Here is an 8,390-nt window from a genome sequence, read left to right on the forward strand (position 1 = left end):
ATAACTACAGCCATAAACCAGAAATTCGACTCTGAATCCATGTTCATTTACTATTGCACAAGTTTCCTGCTCTGTGCCTGGCAAAGAGATGCTCAGACAAGAAAAGACAAAGCCCCTGCCTATCTTCCAGATACCCTCTGTACAGAGGGGAAACTAGTTAATCAACACTAACCTGGTTGTACTAGCTGAACTCCCATGGAAGCAAGAGTGAGGGGCTCCATTTGGGAGAAGGGGTGAAGTGATTAGAAAAGGCTTCCAGAAGGTAGAGACTTGGTTTGAAGGAAACAGAAAAGTTATCCCAGAGAAGGTGAGGGAGTTTTATAAGAACAAGAGAAATGGGGTTTGAAGTGTTCAGTGTTATCAAGCAAGAAGTGAAGGTGAAGCTAGAAATGAGGAGTGAAGCTGGGGGGCCATCAGGACGGAGACAGGTAGGGGCTTTTCTGTTCTGCTGAAAAGATTCCTTCATCCCGCAGGCCAAGAAGGCTATTGTAGAATTTTAATCTGGGAAATATATTGATTTACCTGGGTGTTTGGGGCAGGGTGAAGAATGGACTGATAAGGGATGAGGACAGGAACCAGGAGACTGTATACTAAGGCGTTATAAGATAAGGAGGTGATAAGGGAGATAAGAAGTAAGAAAAGGTTAGGGGCAATGTCGTTTCCTGGGGACGCTCCCTGGACTCTCTCTTCTCACTGTTCCCCTCTTTGACCACAGAGGAAATGGTTTCCTGCTGCATGGGGTGGCTTGGCTGGAAGAGAACCATTGCCAACTCCCATGGAAGCCCAAGAAATGAGGCAGAGGGCTTCCCTCAGCTCCTGTGCAGCGGCGGGTGATGGGCCCCAGTTCCACCCTCACCACTCTCCTTCTGGCCAGCTGCCCGCCTAAAGCCACAAACATTTATTTCTTTTCTTCCTATTGTAGTTTTCACACTCTGGGCTCCATCAATGACTTCTGAAAGGAAGCACTTGTTCGTGAAAGAGCCATACATTTGCTCACTGCAGACAAAGGAACTTAAGTAGCTTTATTCAGCAGTTTCTTCACAATTACCCATTTCTTTCTCGGGGCAAAAAAAAAAAATTAATCGGCTTTGAAATCCAAATGCAACTCCCAAGAACTTGCTGGGTACTTCATTGTGAAAGTGAGGGAGTCAGGGAGAAACATATTACTTTAGACTCGAGAGAAAAGCAATGGAAAGCTCTTTTCTCCACCCAAATCCATCAGCTCTCTCTGCCTCAGTTCTTCCTGCAAGGTTTCTATCCTGACATCCCCAAGGAAAGAACAATCGTTAGCTTGATTGTTGTTTGTTCTTTGGCTTTCTTTTCTTTCTTGGTTTCCTTTTCATTCCTTCTTTTGTGTCTTTTCTAAGTACTTATCCAACTCAACAAAACTACTCTGGGGTCTCTTGACATTCCAAGGTGAGTGTGCCAACACGAAAGCACACAGACAGAGCTGAAATATAGAAACATCCCATGGGTGCTGAGAGCCTCAAAGAGGCTTTGTAATTTCATATCCTTCAAGGATTGAGACTTTTCATTGAGAAAGGATGTAAATATAACAAATGTAAAAGAATTCCCTGAAGTTTAAGACAGGAACCCCAAGACTATGTCAGGGGTTAAAAACTGTGCCTTGAAAATTCTTGATTGACTCCACTAATGAGAGTCGAAGATTTCTTCTTCAAAACCTCGTGCTTGTCTCCTGATTAATTCCTTCCAGTACTTAATCTTCAGTGCATGACACTTTAGCCACTAAGCTTATTATCCTAAAAATAGTATTCTAGCTGTGGCATCTTAGCAGATATATATATGAAGATCTTATTTTTATAGCATTTCCTTAGGTGTTTAAACGTGAATGTCAGACTTACACAAAATGCAATAAACAGCCACACTAATAGAGATTACTATTTCATCAAACCCAATTTCCTAACGTCCATATGTGAAAGGGCGTGCACATATTTCCCCCCTCAGGCTCCCCGAGGGAATTGATAGATGTGCTTTTGCGGGAACAAGAAGAAAGTCGCTGCGCGTGCCTCTGAGAACAGTGGTGTGTCTCTACCTACACAAACAGATCGGGGCAGCTGATTCCACACCACCACGGGCAGTGCCTTGTCAGTGAATTTTTGTGGCAATTTCTGTGATAGAAATAAATTATGGAAGATTTTATCGAGAGTCTAGGTTAAGAAATTCATTATGCTAGAACAAGGCAAGAGTCAGGCACTGAGATAAAATCAGAGGAGACAATTCCGGTTTGATAATAAGATGATATTTCTTTCAGTCCTTTTCTCTCTCCTGGCAGTGTCAGGTGAATGGATACACGGGACAACTTTACAGCTCACATAAAGCCATTACGAGGAGGATGAGACATCATAACACCTCACAGCACTTGGGGTCATGAATGTGGTTGCCTTACTGTATCAGATTTTCCTAAAATCATAATGTGATGCCAGCTATTACCACCTGCTGGACACACTGTCCTGCCTCCGGGACACACTGCTCTCCCTCACTGGCAGAAGATTCAAGTGGCTGGAAGGGGAGATGTGCTTGGCTCCTTGCCACTGTGCCAGGAATGTGTAATCAATAGGAAAAACACACCGACCTTGGACTTCTCCTTCAGCAGTGTTCTAAATAGAGGTCCTTAACTTACTCTCTGCCCGGCCTAAAAAACATTAAAACTTAAGTTGTACATATACTTTTGATGGCATCATTGTTAAACAAATTTCTCAAAAGTAATATCAGTGGCTTGGCACAGCATAGCCTAAAACCTTTTATCTTCCTCAACATTTCAGCTTTCTAGCTCCAGTGGTTCAAATATGAAACAGAAATCATTTTATAGTCACTTCACAGGTCAAGGAAGGTATGAACATAGGTGACTGATATTGCGCTGTCCATATTTTTAAATACTCATTCTAAATAGTGCCCAGTAAGCTATTTATACTCTCCTGTTTGTTGTACGAGGACCCTTGACATTGCAGTGCTTAATTATATGACGACTGTTCTAAGATGGTCAGAAAATATGGCATTCCTTTTATCCTCTTACCAACCACACCAAAATAGAGGAAAAAGATGAAAAGTGTGCAAACTGAAAAATCTCCTGGTTGTATACTACCTAAAACAATGCATTTCCTGCTATGCATCAGTAATACTGCAAACTCATCCTCTCATCTCTGGACCTCTGGGTCATCTTCATCCATTCTGGTCTCTGTTCCCAACTTTGCCTCCAAGTCCATCATCCTATAGGTGAGATGTAAGACGCACATGATGGCTACATTCAATACCTTGGCTTCTTGGTGCCCTGTCATCTCCATTCCAGGGACATTTTTTTTCACTTGTACAAAACCATCCACTTTCTGGCCTTAATGTAGACTCTGATTCTCCCACTTCTTCAATAATATAATTAGATACCCCACTCTCTCACCAGGACCCTGGCACCTTCCAGCATTTTTATGCATCAGTGCAAATCAGCTTTTCTTCAGAATCCCCAAACCACAAGCCAGTCTTCTCTCTCCACTTATATTAAGGTCCTACAGATTTCTCTTTCTTATCCAGGTAAGTCCACCACCTCCCAAAAGCTATTGACTCTATCATCAATTTTCTTTTTCACTGCCTTTCTGTCCACTCACCTGGCAAAATCCAGAGAATCCGATGTCTGCCAAAGTATGCGGATTGTTGGCAACTTTAAGTAATAGTCACTGATCTCAACTGGGGACTCAACACAGTCCAGATATTATGCGTTATTTCTGTGGCTAGCACTCTCTGCTTTTCCATCATTGCTATGTCAAACATTCTGGAACTGAGGGGACAATGCTTGTACAATACAGAGGTTGGAGTTAGGGGAAAAGATGGTAAGGGAGGCCATGGGAATGGGTGCAGTGGCTTGGGGACAATGTGAGGAACGAGAAGGAAATGGCCTTGAAAAGAGCCCTGAGCAACACTCATAATGTAACATGTTCAGAAAAAAGAAAAAACTGTCTTACAAAAAAAATTCACAAGGAATGGCTAAAAATGGATGAGAAAACCAAAGAAAATGTGGTGTCAGTTAGGCCAAGTGAATTGATTATTTAAGAAGAAGGGGTCAGTGAAAATGTCAAACGTTACTGACTGGCTGCACAGATATGAAACCCTCCAGGTTAAAGGTAGCGATGTCACTGAGGACTGTGGAGAGAGACATTCCAGAGGTCAAGTGAGTGCAGATGCCAGATTTTCATAAGGCCAGGGCCTAAGAAGAAGGTGAGAAGCTGGGAAAGAGCATAGTCATTACTGACCAGAAGTTTGGCCAGGAAGGTACAGTCAGGAAACCTAATCAGAGGGGCGCATGGGCCTGAGACAGGATTGAAATTACTGAAAACCCACCTTTCGGGTATTTAAGGGTGATGGTAAAGTCTATAGAAACTATCTGAGATTTCTTTTAAAGAAAGAGAAAGACCTAGCCCACAGAGCTTGATTGAAAGTGGCCAAGGTGTGAAAGATGTAATTGCTTTTTGTGTGTTTCTTTTTTTAAGTATTGTTTATTGATTATGCTATTACATTTTCCTAATTTTCCCCCTCTACTCCCCCTCTGCCATGCCCCCAATAACCCTCCAGCATTCCCCCACCTTAGTTCATGTCCATGGGTTATACATATAAGTCCTTTGTGTTCTCTGTTTTTTATACCATTTTTATCTCTCTTCATCTATTTTATGCCTACTAATTGTGCTTCTTCTTCCCTGTACATCTCCCCCCCATGCCTTCCTTCCCCTTCCCCACTGAAATTCCTCCGTGTGATGTCCATTTCTCTGATTCTGTTCCTTTTCTAGTTGTTTGCTTAGTTTTTGTCTTCATTGTTTGCTTTTTCTTTTAGGTTCATTTGTTGATTGGTGTGTTTGTTGTCATTTTACTGTTCATATTTTTAATCTTTTTTTTTAGATAAGTCCCCTTAACATTTCATATACCAATGGCTCAGTAATGATAAACTCCTTTAACTTGACCTTATCGGGGAAGCACTTTATCTACCCTTTCATTCTAAATGAAAACTTTGCTGGATAGAGTAATCTTGGATGTAGGTCCTTGCCTTTCATGATTTCAAATACTTCTTTCCAGCCCCTTCTTGCCTCCAAAGTTTCTTTTGAGAAATCAGCTGATAGCCTTATGGGTGCTCCTTTTGTAGGTAACTGTCTCCTTTTCTCTTGCTGCTTTTAAGATTCTCTCTTTATCTTTAATCTTGGGTAACTTAATGATGATGTGCCTTGGTGTGTTCCTCTTTGGGTCTAACTCCTTTGGAATTCTCTGGGCTTCCTAGACTTCTTGGAAGTCTGTTTCCTTCACCAGATTGGGAAAGTTTTTCTTCATTATGTGTTCAAATAAGTTTTTAATTTCTTGCTGTTGTTCTTCTCCTTCTGGCACCTCTATAATTCAGATGTTGGAAAGTTTCAGGTTGCCCCAGTGGTTTGTAAGTCTCTCCTCATTTTTCTGAATTCTTATTTCTTCATTCTGTTCCAATTGGATGTTCATTTTTCCCTTTGTTCCAAATTGTTGCTTTGAGTCCTGGTTTCCTCCCAGTCACTGTTGGTTCCCTGAATATTTTGCTTTATTTCATTTTGGGTATCTTTCATTTGTTTTTTTCATCTTTCAACCAAGCTCAAACAGTTCTATGAGCCTTTCCATTACCAAAGCTCTAAATTCCCCATCAGATAGGTGGGCTATCTCCTCATCACTTATCTCTCTTTCTGAAGTTTTGCTGTGTCCTTTCATTTGGGCCATATTTCCTTGTCTTGGCACAGCTGACAGGTTGTAAGGCAGTGGGGCCTTAGGTATTCACCAGGGCAGGACAGCCCTGCTTGCTGCCTGTGGGGGAGGGGCCAGAGAGGGAACAATGCAGCTAGCCTACTCAGCGGTAGCCCACTTTCCAACAAACTCTCCAGTGAGACTGGGAGTTTCTCCCACCACGGCAACTGCCATAGTCCACAGTCAGCTCCGAGTCTCAGTTTCACCTCCAGCCAGCCCTGCCCACGCGGTCTACCACTTTGCCATGGTCCTTAGCAAGCCCCATCGCATGGCCTCACTGCGGGTTCTTACTAGTCTGGTTGTTCTAGTTGATTTTTTCTTTAATTCCTTGGTTGTTGAAGTTTCATGCGATTTGATTTTCTGGCACTTTTAGTTGTTTATTTGCTTTAGATTGGTTGTTATCTTCCCTTTGGTTGTGCGAGGAAGTGAAGGGTTTCTACCTACACCTCCATCTTGGCTGGAACTCCCATTTTCTGTGTGTTTCCATCAAGAATTGCTCGTTCAAAAAAGGCTTTGGACAAAGCCTACTTCAAAACCCATAAACTTTGAATCCTTTACTCAGTTCCCACTGCTGGTAGCATAAGCTCAAACTTTTTCACGTAGCTTTAAGCCCCTTGCTAACCTGGCACCTTCCTAACTCTCCGCCAGGAAGCCACTCTGGTAGAAGGCCTCTTCCCCGGAGACCCAGCTGCTGCCACAGGAAACACCTTGTATTTCTCTGAATGTGTGTCGCCCTCTCTCACCTCTATGACTTTGGATACAAAGTTCCATCTTTCAGGAACTATATCTCCAGTTTTTTTGAACAACACATATCCTGCCTCTCATGTTATATTTACTTCCTCAAAGAGAGCCTTTCCTATTTCAAAACACAAGGTCAAGGTTCCTGCCTCCACAAGCCGAAAGCATCCTGCACTTCCCGATGACACAGTCTTTCACATAAGGTCTTAGAGCAGCGTCTTCCCATCACTTTCACTGCACTGTGAATTCCCAGAGAACAGAGACCATGTCGGTCTTCTTACCGTTCTATCTCCAAAACCTAGTACATTGGTTCACATATATTTATGTAAATGTAAGATAAACCATAACCTTAAGGGAGAGCTATCAGGTCACTTTACATATAGCTGACTAGGGACATTAGTCTGTGTGTGTATCTGTGTGCTTTGGGTTGACATGAAAGTGTATATATCAAAATCAGTTTTCTTTGAATGGCAGGACTTCAGATAATGTGTGTGTGCACGTGACTCTGTTTCTCAGATATTGAACAGTAAACAGGTACTGCTTTTTCAATATGATAAAATTAATTTTAAAGTGTAAGTCATCTATGTTTTAAAATTTGTCTTCTGAAACTGCTATAATACAATGCTCATTTGCCTCTCTCCTCATTTTAATCAACAAAGATTGCTTTTCTCTGTATTGTTTGACTGTCAAAAGCAGATTATCTGACTCTGTTCTATCAGACTTTTACAAAAACACCTTTTCTGAATTATGATAAAATGGTCTGCCCTCTGTTGATGTGAGAATTGTCTTCCTGACCATTTTATTTATGCCTTGGTAGAAAAGGTAATTTTTTTATATTATCCATTGTAAGACTCTGTGTACTTTATACAAGGAGTGTAGCCATAAATTCCTGCATGAGAACAGTTGCAAGAGCAGGTTTGACTCTGTAGATGAAAGTTTTATTCTTTTTGTTGTTGGGGAAATAAAAATGATCTAATACAACAGATTTCCCATTTTACTTTATCTACTGAAAAACTTAGTGGTAAATCTATTGCCCCCAAATTGTAATATTCTCAAATATAAGTACCAGAAGGATTAGCTCTGCTACTTTTGGCTGGATGGATTTATTTGAAATATAAGGAAGTGAGTTAAATTGCCCCACTTTCAGGCATAGCTAGGGTAAAAATCTTATAAAATTTCTAATTAATAAAAGAACATGCAGAAACACTACTTATACACTTAATTTTTTTCCTTTACTTTTTCATGTTGCAGGATATAGTTATATGGGAAAGCATCAATGAGTGAAACAGAAAAAGTTCTTTGCTCTCACAGAGCTTGTGTTCTAGAGAGGGAACTCTGATAGCACTATGGGTAAATTATATAGTATGTTAGAATTTTTTAAATGTATTATTAAAAAGATTATTGTAGGATGAGAAGTATTCGAAGTTATTGAAAATATTTTAAACCATGGTAGTAATAGATAAAATATTCTTATTTTTAAGAATCTCAGTTAATATTGAAGAAAGTTTTCATGCGATTAAGTCCATGTTCTAATTGGACTTTTCTTTAAAATGTGTTCATTTGTCTTTTTGGAACATGTTTTTATTTATGTATGTATTTTTATTGAATTTATTGGGGTAACATTAGTTAGTAAAATCATATAGGTTCCAAGTGTACAATACAATTCCATGGTGTGTATAGTGTTTGTGTGTTCACCACCCCAAGCCAAGTCTCCTTCCATCACCACTTATCCTCCCTTTACCCTCTGCTACCTCCACCCATCCCCTCTTGTAATCACCATGCTGTTCTGTCTACAATTTTTTTCTTTGCTTAATCCCTTCACCTTTTTTACCCAGTCCCCAATTCCTTCCAACAGAGCAGTCTGTTCTCTGTATCTGTGAGTCTGTTTCTATTTT

Source organism: Artibeus jamaicensis, unplaced genomic scaffold (assembly GCF_021234435.1).
Source record: "Artibeus jamaicensis isolate MK-2021 breed Jamaican fruit bat unplaced genomic scaffold, CSHL_Jam_final contig_387, whole genome shotgun sequence".
NCBI lineage: Eukaryota > Metazoa > Chordata > Mammalia > Chiroptera > Phyllostomidae > Artibeus > Artibeus jamaicensis.